Source organism: Amia ocellicauda, chromosome 6 (genome assembly GCF_036373705.1).
Source record: "Amia ocellicauda isolate fAmiCal2 chromosome 6, fAmiCal2.hap1, whole genome shotgun sequence".
Taxonomy (NCBI): Eukaryota; Metazoa; Chordata; class Actinopteri; order Amiiformes; family Amiidae; genus Amia; species Amia ocellicauda.
In genome coordinates, this window is record NC_089855.1 from 23145388 (window position 1) to 23160493 (window position 15106).

Genomic DNA, 15106 nt, shown 5'->3' on the forward strand with positions numbered 1-15106 from the left:
AGTGATGTGTTGGGAAGAACTGCTGTTTGAAAGCCTTTGCTGAGATGAGAAAACATCAAAACCATCTAAAATAGGCATTAAACCATCATTATTATTATTATTATTATTATTATTATTATTATTATTATTATCATTATTATTATTACTATTATTATTTATTCTAAAGTGTGAATAAAGCTGGAATATGAAATGTACACATGATGAATCTACATCGCCATAAAGGGAAAACAGTGTAACGTGTGTGCGGTAATTTTGAAGTGCACGTACCATGCTTAATATGGAATCTGCTCAGTCAGTGCTATTTGGATATAAAAGAAAATAAGTTTTCACATTTAAAAGATAACTGTAGAGTGGTAAAAAGAAAATGGAGACTACTGTAATAACAACATATAATAAATAGTTAATTATGTTAATCAATATTAATCCATAGAGTAGAAGATAAAAATAAGTACATAACAGGGAAACAATAGGTTGCAAATGCAACCCCGATTATCTGGAAAAGGAAGCACTGCCCAAGGGGGAGAGGTTTCTCCGCACTGCCGTAGGAACCTGATCAAAACGTCACTCTATCAAAGCTGCCATTGGCCCCTGCGCTCATCACTCAAAACAGGTCCCTTTCTACTTCCTGTTCTATAAAACGTGACGTCAGCGCAGGTTCGTCCTCTTTTGCTGGGAGCTAGGACTCCTGCGTGACATTGCAACCATTGGGCAGTGCTTCCTTTTTCAGATAACTGGGGTTGCATTCGCAACCTATCGTTATCTTTCAAGTTGGAAGCACTGCCGAGGGAGGGCTCGGGGAGAGGAGGAGGTCCAGAGCCACTGAACTCCTACCGTCACTCGCTGGAGTGGGAAATCCACGGACCCAGAAGTCACGGTCAATTTGCGACCCACTGTCGGTGTCCAGAGAGATGGGGCAGAGGATCTCACCACTCCAGGTGGGCAAGGTGCATCTGCCACAAGCGGCAATGGCGGGGGTGAGAGGAGCTCATCAATGAGCACACACACACATGACCAGGTAAACATGCAGCGGGGGCACTGGTCATAGACCCATAGGCTTAACCACAACGTGTGTGCCGGGGTTTCTAGAGACACTGGGTGACACAGGGTCTGGGGTCCGGGAGAGTGAGGGTTGTAGGCCACCAGCTGAAGCAGGGCCTAGAACTGACACCGCACCCGCAGATGGTGGAGCGCAGCAGAGCTTGATCCCAGCAAGCTGAGAGAGTCAGAGAGCAGAGTGAGATCTCTTACGACAGACCGAGGCTTAGGCCGGGCGACAGGGTTTAGGATTTATGTACTGCTGCTAGTGCTCCTGCTGTGGAGGAAAAAGCCCTGTGGACGAAAAACCAACACAGCAAGCAATCGGATAATATATGGCACTATATAAACACGATTATTATTTTTAAATGCTCTATTTATGAACCGAAACTGAAATCGAAAGCGCAGCTGGAGCTCCGGTGCGTGGACAGACAGGATTGAAATTAGCTATAAATATAACTAATAAGATACACAATAGAGACAGAGATGTAGGGAAATGGTGGTGAACAACACTATTAGTGAAGCCAGCCAGCTGAAATACGTATTTGCAACACACAGACACAGAAAACTCATGTTCTCGGGCCCCGTGAAATGGCAAAATAGGACGAACCTGCACAGACATCACGTTTTATAGAACAGGAAGTGGGAAGAGACCTGTTTTGAGTGACATGCGCAGGGGCCAATGGCAACTTTAATTGACATTTTCGATCGGGCTCTTACGGATGTGCACAGAAACCCCTCCCCCTTGGGCAGTGCTTCCGACTTGAATGATAACTCCCCATGCAGGAAAATGCAGTGTTTTTTGTATATATATATATATATATTTGTTTTTCAACAAAAATGGCAATATAAAAAATGCATTTCAGAAACATAAACAGTATAAAAATAAGCACAAGTTATTTAAATTGTAAATGTAAAGCGCCAAAGTGAAATGAACAATTATAAGTATACATGTGTTTTTATATATATATATATATATATATATATATATATATATATATATATATATTAGTTTTGGATTCTGGTATGAATAATGATCAAATGACAAAGGTTGTTCATTGAATCTCTTTGGGGTCTGATTTTTAATTTCATAAGAAGCATTATCAGAAAGCAAGTCAAGGTTGTTTTAGCCTTGAGAGTAATCAACCATTACATTTTGAAAGCCATGTAGGAGGGGCAGATTTTGTTAATTTGCTCTTGAAGCTGATGCTGTGTGATACCAGGAATGCTTGCAGAATGCTCTGCTAATTAGTCATATGTTAAAGAAGTAGCTAATTAGGGTCAAAATTTGATCTGCATTCTAATCTATGAAAAGACCCCAGAGCAAACAACATAAAGTTCCAATCTGGGTTTGTTGTTCTTTGTCATTTTGAGAAGAATCTGGATTTACTTTTCAACATATATGTTTTATTGTATTTAATGTATTAATTAAATGATTATATTAGTCTGCACCTGAGATGAGTATACACCTAAACTAAGCATACAAAACAATATTTTTTATTAGATTCTTTATTTATATATTTAACACATTATTTAAATTAATAGATTTTTTCTGTGCATATGTTATCCAAATACTAGAACGTAACAAATAACTGAACATGTATCCACCTATTCCATTTGTATTAAATATATAATTAAATGATCATACAAAAGTGTATCTAGGATTCTAGCATAAGTCAACATCTTTTAGGATGGCAGTCAGAATACATACCAGAATGTTAATTAGTCGCAGAAGCAAAAGAAACAGAGCAATTATATACTGGTAGGATTAAGTAATGGAAAGAGTTAATACTGAATTTAATAGGAAGCTTTTCTTTAATAGCTTTGGAACAAAGAACTGACATTTTGACCACCAGGTTTTAATCAGATTCAATAACTTAGCAATCAGGCTGTTTATTTATACAATCTTATTTACATAATTGGAAGAATCAAAGACTTCAATCAGATCCACTAATACTATGTAATTTAAATGTTTTTTTAATTTCACATTAAATTAACTCTTGACTTTTTAATGCATTAACACATTTAAATAGCAAAAACAAATTTAATATAATTATGAAAAAACATATTAAATATTCAGACCACAACATCCCAAATATCTTACCTTGAAAAAATATTTGTTATACATAATATATTCATACATTAATATATATTTCTACATATATGTTCACATACTTGTAAACACGTATGTAGATTATGCATTCAGACACTTGGCTTGGTTTTATGTTTGAAAGATGATTATGATTATTGTGTATTATGTATAACACTTACAGATGCATGTGGAAACAAATTAACAGAAGATATATCCTGTGATAATATATAGTTGAGCCTGTAACGTTTTTAATAAAATAAAATATGCCATAGAAATTGCTGTTTTGATTCTAAATGCCAGTCAGTGCAAACCGTAATTAAGTATTATCACTGCTATGCGAGTTTTAAGAGTTTAATTCCTGTTGCCAATAACTACATACCACAGCAAGTACTAAATCACACAAATTATAAAAATATGTAGGTTATTCTCTTACTTGGAATTAATTAAGATAGTATGAATACTACGCAATGCTAAAAAGTATAGCCTCTATATAACAATTTTGATTCTGGATTAATAACAGATGAGCAAAGTGCTTCATAAATATTACAACACCTCTTCAAAAATATGTAAACATATTTAAAAAAATTGAAGATTGAAGCATATTGGAATTTCTACACTAATTGAAAGAACATCATCTTCCTTGATAAGATTAATCATATTTTAAATAAACATGCATATTGAACATTTCTGTTTGTTAGACGAATATTTTTCTTGTCACTTCAATTGGACCTTCTGGTAAATCACACATTACTGATCTGTCTTTCATTATTTAGATTTAAGCAAAATTGTAGACTGAACTAGTAGTTTAAAACATTAAATGGAAAGTGCAGCTTTAGGTCTAAATTCAGAAGACTGATTCTGCTACTGATTCATATTTCTTATCACTCTAATTTGACAAAGGGATTTACTTGATATGCTTCATTAAATTGCACGAGTAACTTGAAATGCTTGATTACATAATATTTCAAAGAGATTTATTTTCTTGCAATTTTGAAACTGATCAAAAGAGTTGGTCTCCGACTTTATTATAGTTAGATGTACCACTTTAGTCTCATCAAATCTGCTGACAGGAATAATCCTCATTATTTTTGATCTAGGTATGCATTATGTACAATATGGAATTACCAACATCCCTTTACTTTCAGTTTGAAGTACAACTTTCAGACTTGTATTGGAGTCACTATAGTTCGAGTCCAAGTCCAAGTCCAAGTCCAAGTCCGAGTCACCGTGGTCTGACTCCGAGTCCGAGTCACCATTTTCCTTGATTTTTGAGACTCAAATCTAAAGTTTAAATTAACTTAGGAACAACAGCCCAGATTTCAATGATTAAAGCTTAGCTGGTCTGTTTTTCCATTTTTCTTTATTGTTTATTCATGTTTCTTAACATTATCAACATGAAATTAAATAAAAATTTAAACTCTGCAAGAGACCATATCCACTGTCAATTGTCCTAATGATATACTTAACACTAGTTAATAAAAGTGATCAAAAATACATTTTCTATACAAACACAAGATTGTTGCATGTTTTGTATTGTATTTGGATTGTATTTTAGTGCTTGAGAACCCTGTAAGCCTTGGATAAGCTAATAACAGTGCATTGTTCTTCAGTTAACCCCTGTTGACCCTCTTGATATGATTACAAAATATTAGTTGTGATCAGATGCCATATGCATATCTGTTGGTACATGTGAAAGATGCATGTTGTTCCCAGCTTTTCTTCAATCTTTCGCTGGCACAAATTGCATTCAGTACTTGATTTTAACAACGCTGCATTTGTAGTAAAATTTGTAAAGTCATATTCTATAATCAGAGGAAGATCATTGTAAGTTAACCTAATACAGGGATGGCAAACCTTTTTTGCCCAAAGTCTGGTTTGTTTACATCACTAAGTGCCAAGGGTGCCAAAGATAAATTAGGGATTCCAAACTTTATACAGTTTCAAAAGTTTATAAAACTATACTTATTTATTGTTGTAGTTAAATTATTTTGTAAACATGCCAACAAAAGTAACAGCAATCCACAATACAAGATAATAAAAAACACAGTGTATATATAGAACTCCTACATCTACCCCCCCACCACTTGCATCCACTGCTAACCTCCCCCCTCTTGAACCCCCCCCACTTTATTAAGATTCTGGCCACTTCTCCATTTGATACAGGAGTTAACAAAAATCTGAATGCTTCTTTCCTGCGTGCCCAAAAGATACATCCATTGCTGACCACAATTAATCACAACAGGACAGACTTACTGTCTACTTCCTCCTGGTCCAGAGTGCAGCACAGCACCATAAATTAGACATCATAACATTAAGGTCAAATTTCGATAGGTTGCGTATTATCTGAAAAAGGAAGCACTGCCCAAGGGGGAGGGGTTTCTGCGCACTTCCGCAGGAACCCGATCAAAACGTCACTCTATCAATGCTGCCATTGGCCCCTGCGCTTGTCACTCAGAACAGGTCCCTTCCCACTTCCTGTTCTATAAAACGTGATGTCAGCACAGGTTCATCCTCTTTTGCCAGGAGCTTGGACTCCCGCGCGACCTTGCAACCCTTGGGCAGTGCTTCCTTTTTCAGATAACCGGGGTTGCATACGCAACCTATCGTTATCTTTCAAGTCGGAAGCACTGCCCAAGGGGGAGGGGTTACTGTATAACAAAACCGTCGCAAGGGAGGAGGCGCCATTCCGAGACCAGGGGGCCTCCCCGAGAGAGGAGGTCTGCCGCTGTGTTGGACAGGCCTGGGAGGTTGAACTGCTCTGATGGTGCGGAACCGTGGTTGTGCCCACAGAAGCAGGCGGCGTGCTAGACAATACAGTCTGCGCGACCTGAGACCTCCTTGCCTGTTGATATAGCCAACCACTGCTCTGTTGTCCATCCGGACCAACACATGTCTGTCCCGCAGGACTGGCAGGAAATGAGACAGTCCAAGGAGTACTGCTTGAAACTCCAGGATGTTGATATAGAGGGCCTGTGTGGGCTCCGTCCATTTGCCTCGGACTCGATGTCCGTCGCAGACTGCTCCCCAACCCTGCTTGGAGGCGTCTGTCGTCATGACTGCTCGGTGGTAAACTGGCCCCAGGGGCACACCGAGGGTCAAATTGTGGGGGCTGTGCCACCAACGGAGCGCCTTCCAGCATGCCGGAGTGACTGTGACTCAGCGTGCTCGATCGTGGTGAGGGTGCATCCTGAGAGACCTGAACCACCACTGCAACAGCCTCAGTTGGAGGAGGCTGAGGGGGAGGGTCTGTGATGCAGCTGCTAGGAGGCCCAGCAGCCTCTGGCAAAGGTACACCCTGACACGAGCTCTCAGTCGGAAGAGGGAGAGACACGTGTGTATTGAGGCAACTCTCTCTGGTGCCAGCGTGGCGAGCATGGCAACGGAATCGAGGCGCAGTCCTAGGAACTGTGCCTGCTGAGTTGGCGTCAGGCGGCTCTTCTCTCGATTGACCCGAAGGCCCAATTGTGAGAGGCACCTAGAATCAGGTCTGTGTGAATCCGAACCTGCTCCCTCGAGTGAGAACAAACCAGCCAGTCATCTAGATAATTGAGGATGCGGACCCCCTGGCAACGCAAGGGGGCTAGCATGATGTCAGTACACTTGGAAAATGTGCGTGGTGCTAACGACAGGCCGAAGGGGAGAACAGCAAACTCGAACGCTCGGCCCTCGAAGGCGAAGCGGAGAAACTTCCTGTGCGCCTGCGCAATGGGGATGTGAAAGTAAGCATCTTTCAGATCCACTGTGGTGAACCAGTCGCTGGGCTTGATGGCCTGGGACATGGTGCGCAGGTTGAGCATCTTGAAGCGCAGCACCTTGAGGTGGCGGTTCAGGCGCCTCAGATCCAAGATGGGGTGGAAACCGCCATCTTTCTGGGGCACAAGGAAGTATGGGGAATAAAATCCCTCGTTCTGCCCCGGCGGGGGCACTTCGCGGATTGCTCGCTTCTCCAGGAGAGTGGCGATTTCGACGTGAAGCGCCACACACTGCAACGGGTCCCTCACTCGCGTCCACACCACGCCCTGGAAGGGGCCAATTGGAGTTGCCAATTGGAGAGTTGCTGAGGGTGTAAACGTGGGCCAGAGGCTGCTGGAACGCCTCAGGGACGGGGCTCGGGTGGTGGAGGAGGCGGGGTCGGGCCGGGTCCCCTCCTACCATGAGCTGCCGTGGGCCGCTGGGGCCTAGGCGGCAAGCCGGGGGGGCGCCTGCCTGCCAGTGAGACGCTGGCGGAGATCGGCAGGTGGTAGTGGCTATAACCTGGGCAGTGGTCTGGCCTGTGGCCTTGGAGCCGCGGTCGGGGGGCCTCCCCGCCAGCGAGCTGCCGCAGACAGCCTGCGTTGCTGAACCTGAGGTGCTACCGGGTACACTTGATCCAGCTGCAGGGACTGATCCCGCCCTTGGAGGGTGCAAGAGAGCATCTCCTCCACAGAGGGACTAAAAGTAAAGCCCAGCGAGATAGGGGCGTCCATGAGGCGAGTCCTGTCCACTTCAGGGACCTGCCATGCCTGGGACAGCCAAAGCTGGCGGCGTGCCGCCACAATGACTGCCAAGGAGCGCCCTGTCGCCCTTGCCCCCTGGCGCATCACCGTGACCAGCTGATCCGCCGCCACCGCCATCTCCGAGATAGGGGGCAGGATGGGTGATGTGCCATGTTGTTCCAAGGGCTCCGCCAGCTGAGCCAAGTACAATGCCAGCAGGCTTTCCGTATTTCGGAGATGAGCCGCTTGGGCTCCAGCCTCATATGCCCTCCGGAGCAGCGTCTCTGTGACGCAACACTACCTGTTGGGGCAGGCCATGGGGAAAAGCCTGCTTCTGCTGCACCCTGGGTCCTGGCATAAGCCTCCCCTCTCCTGGCTAGGGCGGGGGCTGTTGCCGGATGGTCCCAGGTAGCCCTCAGCCCTTCGAGGAGGTCAGGCAGCAGCAGGAGGGCCCGTGTGGGCCGCTGCACATGCTGACCCCTCTTGAACCTGGAGCGCGGCGAGGCAGGATCAGAGGGCCAGGGGAGCTGAAGAGACTCCACAGCCCTCTGGATGACTGCCCAGAACTCCCTGTCCTGTCCCGTGGGAGCAGGAGGGGCGTCCACTCTCAACTGAGGAGGAGGGGTGGGAGCGACCAGCTCCTCCTCCACGAGCTCTGCCTCAAGCTCTGAGTCCTCGTGAGGACCCAGAGACAGGCAGTCCTCCTCCCAGGTGGCCTGTCTGCTGCCCTCCTCCTGGGATGGGGCAGATAGACTCCCCTCAGTCTCCACCGGTGCAGTGTGAGCCAGCGGCGGAGTGTCATGGTGTGGGGGGGGCGGCACCTGTTGCACTGCTTGCGCTGCCTGCGCGGCCAGGAGAGCACAGATTTGGTCCATCCTGCTGCTGAGAGCAAGGATAGCCTCATTGCGCTCTCTGTCCACTGAGCCTGACCTCCGTTTCCGACGGCGCGGCGGGGAGGAGGCCAACGAAGACTCAGAAGAGGGGGAGGGAGCCCAGGGGCGTCACTCCACCGCTCCTCCTCGTCATTCGTGTGGCGGCATGCACCGCAGGCACGTCAGGCAGAGGTGGCGCGGCTGTCGCGGGGGGGGGCAGCTGCCGTGGCAGGTGCTGAAGCGACAGCCAGTGCAGCAGCGGGAGTAGGTGGGGATGCCGGTGCAGGAGGCGCAGCTGTCCCCAGCACTACCATCCTGGAGGAGGGGTTGGAGGGGCTCGGGGAGAGGCGGAGATCCAGCGCCCCCGAGGTCCCCCCGTCACTCTCTGGAGTAAGATGACGGACCTGGAAGTCGGTGCCCAGACAGACGTGGCATAAGACTTCCCCACTCCAGGCGGGCACGGTGCGGTGGCCGCAAGCGGCACAGTGGTGGGGTGCGAGAGGAGCTCATCGCTGCACAGTGCGTGCACAGGGAAACGTGCAGCAGAGGCACCGATCAGTGTTTGCACCGGGGGCACACAAGAACTGAAACGCCTCTGCAACAAGTGGAGCGCCTAGCGGGCCCGCCGCTGTAAGTGCGTCTCCACCCGACAACGTTTATATACACGGGGGCGCTGCGACACCAACCATATGCAACCTTGCTGTTGCCGGACTGAACACTGTGTATACCAAGCACCAGGTGCTGGATACAAGCGCCGCATAGGCCCGTAGGCTTAACCATACCGTGTGTGCCGGGGTTTCCGGGGACACCGGGTGACGCGGAGTCTGGGGTCCGCGGGGGCCGAGGGTAGTAGACCACCAGCCGTAGCGGGATTTTAAACCGAGGCACACATGCACGGACCGGGAGGGCTAGCAGTGCTCGTTCTCGGCGAACCGAGAGAGCGAGATCTCCTACAGCCGCAGCTGCAGGCTGTAATGCTTGCGCAAGCCGGCGGAGGTGCACCTCACGTGGGCGAGATCTCTTACGACACAGCGCTCCTGCTGTGGAGGAAAAAGCCCTGTGGACAAAAAACCAACACAGCAAGCAGTCGGAATATATATAGCACTATATAAACACAACTATTATTTTTAAAAGGCTCTTCTTGTGAACGAAACTGAAACCGAAAGCGCAGCCGGACCTCCGGTGCGCAGACGGGACAGAATCGGGATTAGCTATCAATAATAACTAAACACACACAAGACAGAGACGATGTGTAGCGAAAACGGTGGTGAACAACACTATGAAGTCAGCCAGCCAGCCGAAATACACAGTTTGAATGTTTATTACAAACACAGACACAGAGAGCATACGTTCCTGAGTCCAGCGAAGAGGCAAAAGAGGACGATCCTGCGCTGACGTCACGTTTTATAGAACAGGAAGTGGGAAGGGACCTGTTCTGAGTGACGAGCGCAGGGGCCAATGGCAGCTTTGATAGAGTGACGTTTCGATTGGGTTCCCGCAGAAGTGCGCAGAAACCCCTCCCCCTTGGGCAGTGCTTCCGACTTGAAAGATAACTGCAGAGTTCTGCGGATTTCCCCACCACCTGCATTGCTCCACCAATCAGATTGGTGGAATTCTGCAGAACTGTGCAAATCTGGGCACCATGAACGTGACCTAAAACATAAATATTAGGAAAATAATGTAAGCGCTGCTCAATTACTTAGGGGCAGTTTTCTAAAGTACCAATCACTTCAATTGTAGTATGATAGCCATTTAGTTTTTTGCACACACCATATAATCTCTGATTCTGTATGTATTTTAAATGCCCTAGTCTAGTAGTGGGGGAAAAGTTCGAGTTTCGAGACGCACGTTATTTAATGTTTTTTTTTGTTGTTTTTTTTATGTCAAGGGGGGGGGGGTTGGCGTTCTAGATTTAGGATCTCGTTTACTAAACATATCATATTTAATGTTAAAGAGGTTAAAAACTGCACACTCCAGTTTGTACGCTCCAGTGAAAGGGCTATCGCATAAGAATATCTGGTAATATCTATATCAGGTTTATTTCCTGCTTTGGTATATAAAATACAAATCATTTGTGAAAAAGCGCACACATCCAAATTCACTTCTCTTGTGTTGCCAACAATCCGTCTCTCTGATCCGCCTGCACAACAACAACAACATTTGGATCTTGGCAGTGTTTGATATTTACTTATCATTATATTTTGGAAAGGAATAATAGTTTATGCTAAATTAAGTAGTAATGATAAAGACCCGTCAAGAATGGTTCAAGTCCAAGTCAAGAAAAAGGTCGTTAAACAAAGTTCAGCTGTTGTCTGAAATTAATTAGGTTTTGTTAAACATGAATTTTTGAAAAACAAACAAAATACATGTTCTGGTTGCTGTTGTTGTTTTAAGAAGTTAACAATTACTACGACATGCTATGCAAAAGCACAAGGTTGATGTGGGTGTAATGCACTCTGTAATTGCATTGCATTTACTTTGGTATTGCCCAGAATGCATCTGTGCTCTGTATACCTTGATCTTATTAAATGGTTTCTGTAGAAGCAAAATGAGGTGAAACCTTTTTGAACCTGTTGAACGTGATGGAAGAGTTAAAATGTCCTTACATTAATGTGTTCAGTCCCCAGCAGAACCAATTGTCAAAATATTATGGCTACAATAAAACATGGAATTGGAAATTAGATCATTTTACTGGACCATAAATAGAAAAAATAGTAAAGGGACAATTTATTCCATTTCATCAATTTCATGTAATACCCCTAAGGAAGTTGGTGACTAGTGGGTGAAGGGATTGTTTTCCAGCATGATAAAGAAATTAAAAACACCACCAGCCTAAATCTAAACTAGAAGGAAAATAAAGAAATACTGGTCTCCCAGTTCATCTGACATTAACCCCTGTGAAACATTTGATGTGATATTCTGACGTGGACATGTTCAGTGATTATATTTCAATAATGTTAATACATCGTATTAATCCAAATTAACAGTTCATTCTGATGTTTGATATATGTATTTTAATGGTATTGGCACCTGACCCAATGATAATGAATGTCAATGTAGATGTATACTTTCCTAACAATGCTGTTTCTTTACGTGTGACATACTAATGTTCTTTTTACAGTTTTAACCTGTTTATAGTAAGAGGTAGAATAGCACTCGATTTATCCTCACATTCTGGTCTCAAAGCGAAATGTAGTTCTGGATCCCAAATTTACAATTAGGTTAAAATTGTAACCTGGGCATGTGCCCAAATGTTCAAAGCATTACAGGTGTATCTCCTTCTGTTCTGTACCTCGAAGCCATGTGTAGATTCAATGAAGTGTGAAGAGGAATCATGTTTTGGAAACTGTGCTATTGCATTTCAGCACCTGCTATAGGATTTAGGTTTAATCAGCTCTCCTATCTTGTGCCATAATGTACTTAATCTTTCTATTACGGAATGCTGAGATTGTTGGTTAACTCTAATAAGCTAGCTAAGATACTCCGATTTTACCGAGATGGGGTTTGCCGTGGGATCTTTATTTGTAACTACATATTAGCTCATATTATGTTAGTCTCAGAGAAGGGATATGGGGAAAAGGCCAGATTACACAGGGACTACTTTAGTGCAATCAAGTTATGAATTTACACTCAGTAGACTTTTCTCCCCAGTCAGTTTGGCAACAAATGTGAATGCTTGTACTGTTATAGCTATACTATTGTTAGTGTTCTAGAATTCAGACTTGTTATCCTGTTTATATGCACATAACAAGAATACAACATATGAATAAGTATACAAAAAGCAATCTGAGCACGAGCTTTCAAATAATGTGTAATATGATCAATTTTTATCATGATATATTTAAATTTGCAGTCAGCTGATGTTAAACCAGAACCAGATAATGTTTTGATGCTTTGTTCTTCTTTTACTTGCACTCATTTCCTTTTGAGTGAGAAACTAATAAAGTCATGGTGTAAGGATCCAAACTGGGTAATAAGGGAGGTCCGCTAAAGCTGTTGAACCAGTTGGATATGTCCTGATAGATTAAATGGTTAAATCTGATGTTTTAAATAAAAAAAAGAATTTCAGTTTGACAGTATCGTACCAATTTCTAATTTTGTAACCTCCCTAAGTTCAAATGGGCCCATGATACTGTATATTTTGTTTGTTCAAATTAACACACCTATACTTTTCACCCTTTTAGACACATATGCCCATTGTTCCTCCTCCATTGTTCATCAGTCTTAATGGGCAGAAGTGTGGTGAGCAACTGGTATACCATTCTGAACCCTTGTCCACATTTATGTCATGCATTGCTCTCCATGTTCTTTCATTCAAGGATATATACTTGGCATGCATGGGACTTAAAGCACTTTTCAACTAACTGAAAGACATTACTCTAGTGTGAAGCAATATATTTACATTTATTTTTAATGTAAATTCCTCTGACAATACCTTCTTGACATAATTATTCAGATTTATTGCCCTTATAAAAGGACTGGAACAAAAAGTATAAATCTTTCTGTCACAGCTTTGCCATTGTTTCATAAGTCACATTTTATCTGATTGTACTGCATAATTGATTTCCCATTAAAACGGAAAAATAAAATACCTCAGTCAACTAAAACTTTTTTCTTCTCTAGAGCAGTGGACAACAAATGCAAGTTCATTGATCGTGTTCCTAAGAAGCAAAAAGATCAGTGTGTTCATATTAAATCCTCTATCTTTCATTCTTTCTATCTATCTATTCTGTCTGTCTGCCTGCTTATCAAGGTTGAAAGATTTTGTGATTTTGAAATCTAGAACTTATAGGTCCTCTTATTTTTTGTCTTCAATTCTTACTTCTAGATGTTTTTACACAGTAGAGCCTTTTTTGATGGAATGGATGGCATTTGCATGTGCAGGTTAGATGTTGTTAATGGCATTTTACTCTGACTTTATTCTTGCAGATTTGCTTTATTGTGCATTGTTTAATGTCTTTATAGTGCTGCAATTTACTTTTATCAGTATTTACTGCAATCTTTCAGTAAAGAAAGCTTTTTTGAATTGTCTGTTACATTTTCATGTCATCTTATAAAAAGTTTTCTCTGGTTTGCAATAAAAATGTGTTCTGCTTCATGAGCATGTATAACAAGTTGTAATGGTTTAAACATGTGAATCACGTGCTATTTAATTATATAATAATAGTAATAATAGTAATAATAATAATAATAATAATAATAATAATAATAATAATAATGGAACCCAAAGGCACAAAATAGAACACATATGGAAGTACTGGCACAAAGTCTCAAGTAGGTCTTTTTGGATCTCAGGCAAAATCAAAACGGGAAATGCAATTATTAATTGATCATAGATAATTTATTTTTTCATATTGTCTTATGGTGGGTTTGTGTCATGGATGGTGACAAGGGGGCTATGTTATATTTTGTTAATTTGAATTTCTATTTTAATGTATGGTTCTTTATATTGGTTTTGTATAATTGTGGATGGTTTAATTTATATATTGTTTTAGTTTATGAGCCCAGGTACCTGCCAGTTGGGGGTGGTGTCCAGTGATTGGATGTTAATTGTACACCTGAAATCAATGACATGCTGGATTTTAAAAAGGGACTACAGAGCACAATGGGCAGGCAGGCAAGGGCAGCAACAGCATGGGGAAGGAATGGATAGGCAGTCAGCAGTGGATAGAAGGAGTGGGTGAGAGGCTCAGCTGCCCACTCAGGGCTCGGTATGTGGAAGACCAGGGCACGATGGATACAGTGCCCCTGACTGCCTAGCGGGGCCCCGGGAATGGGTTTGTTGGGGCCGAGCACCCCTGGATGAAATCAGGTCCCGCTGGTATGTGGCTGTGGAAATCTCCGCCGCTAGAGGTGAACTTCGGTTGAAGTGGTCTGCTGGATTTCATTGGAGCATTTGTCCATAGAGGACTCCCGGAATAATGGTGGAACACCTCGAGGAGACAATAGGCGCTTTAAAAGACTTCTGAAGCTCACTGGCCGCAGGATAAGATGTGAGGACTTGTGGGCTGAGAATAGGGGAGAGAAACTGAGACTGTTCGGGAGGAGGGACTATGCAATGCTGCCTGCACCTTGTCTTTCATTTTTTTACTGAACCTTTTTTTCTTTTTACAGTAATCACATTGGATGATACAAGATGTTATGAGCTAAGTGTAACAGACTAATGTGAAGGTAAAATTGTAAAGCTGAGAATAAATGCATTTATCTTTAACCCTGTCTGAGTTGGGCATCAAAAGATCCGTCCAAGTCTGCTGTGTGGATAGTGGTGGTTTTGAGGTCTGCCTTCCCACTGAACTTAAGAAGGGTGGCATAGTTGTGTGGTTTTAAGATTAATGATGGGCTGGGGGGGTCAGTCAGTGCCCCCTCACCCCTGTCACATTTACACCAGCGTACCGTGCTGGGCCAGCACCATGCCTGCCTGGTATGGTTTGGCACGTTGGGCATTTACACTATAGAAAGGCGAGCTGAGTGATTCATGTCACAAATAATGAACGTGCTGAGTAGCAAGTCGATGATGCATTATGTATGTGACAGTGAGAGACAGTGAAAAAGGTGATTCCTATGACATATCATGATGTTTTGGTTGTGTTTTTTTAATCTTTGTGTTTTACCTACTGAATAATGTGGTTGAA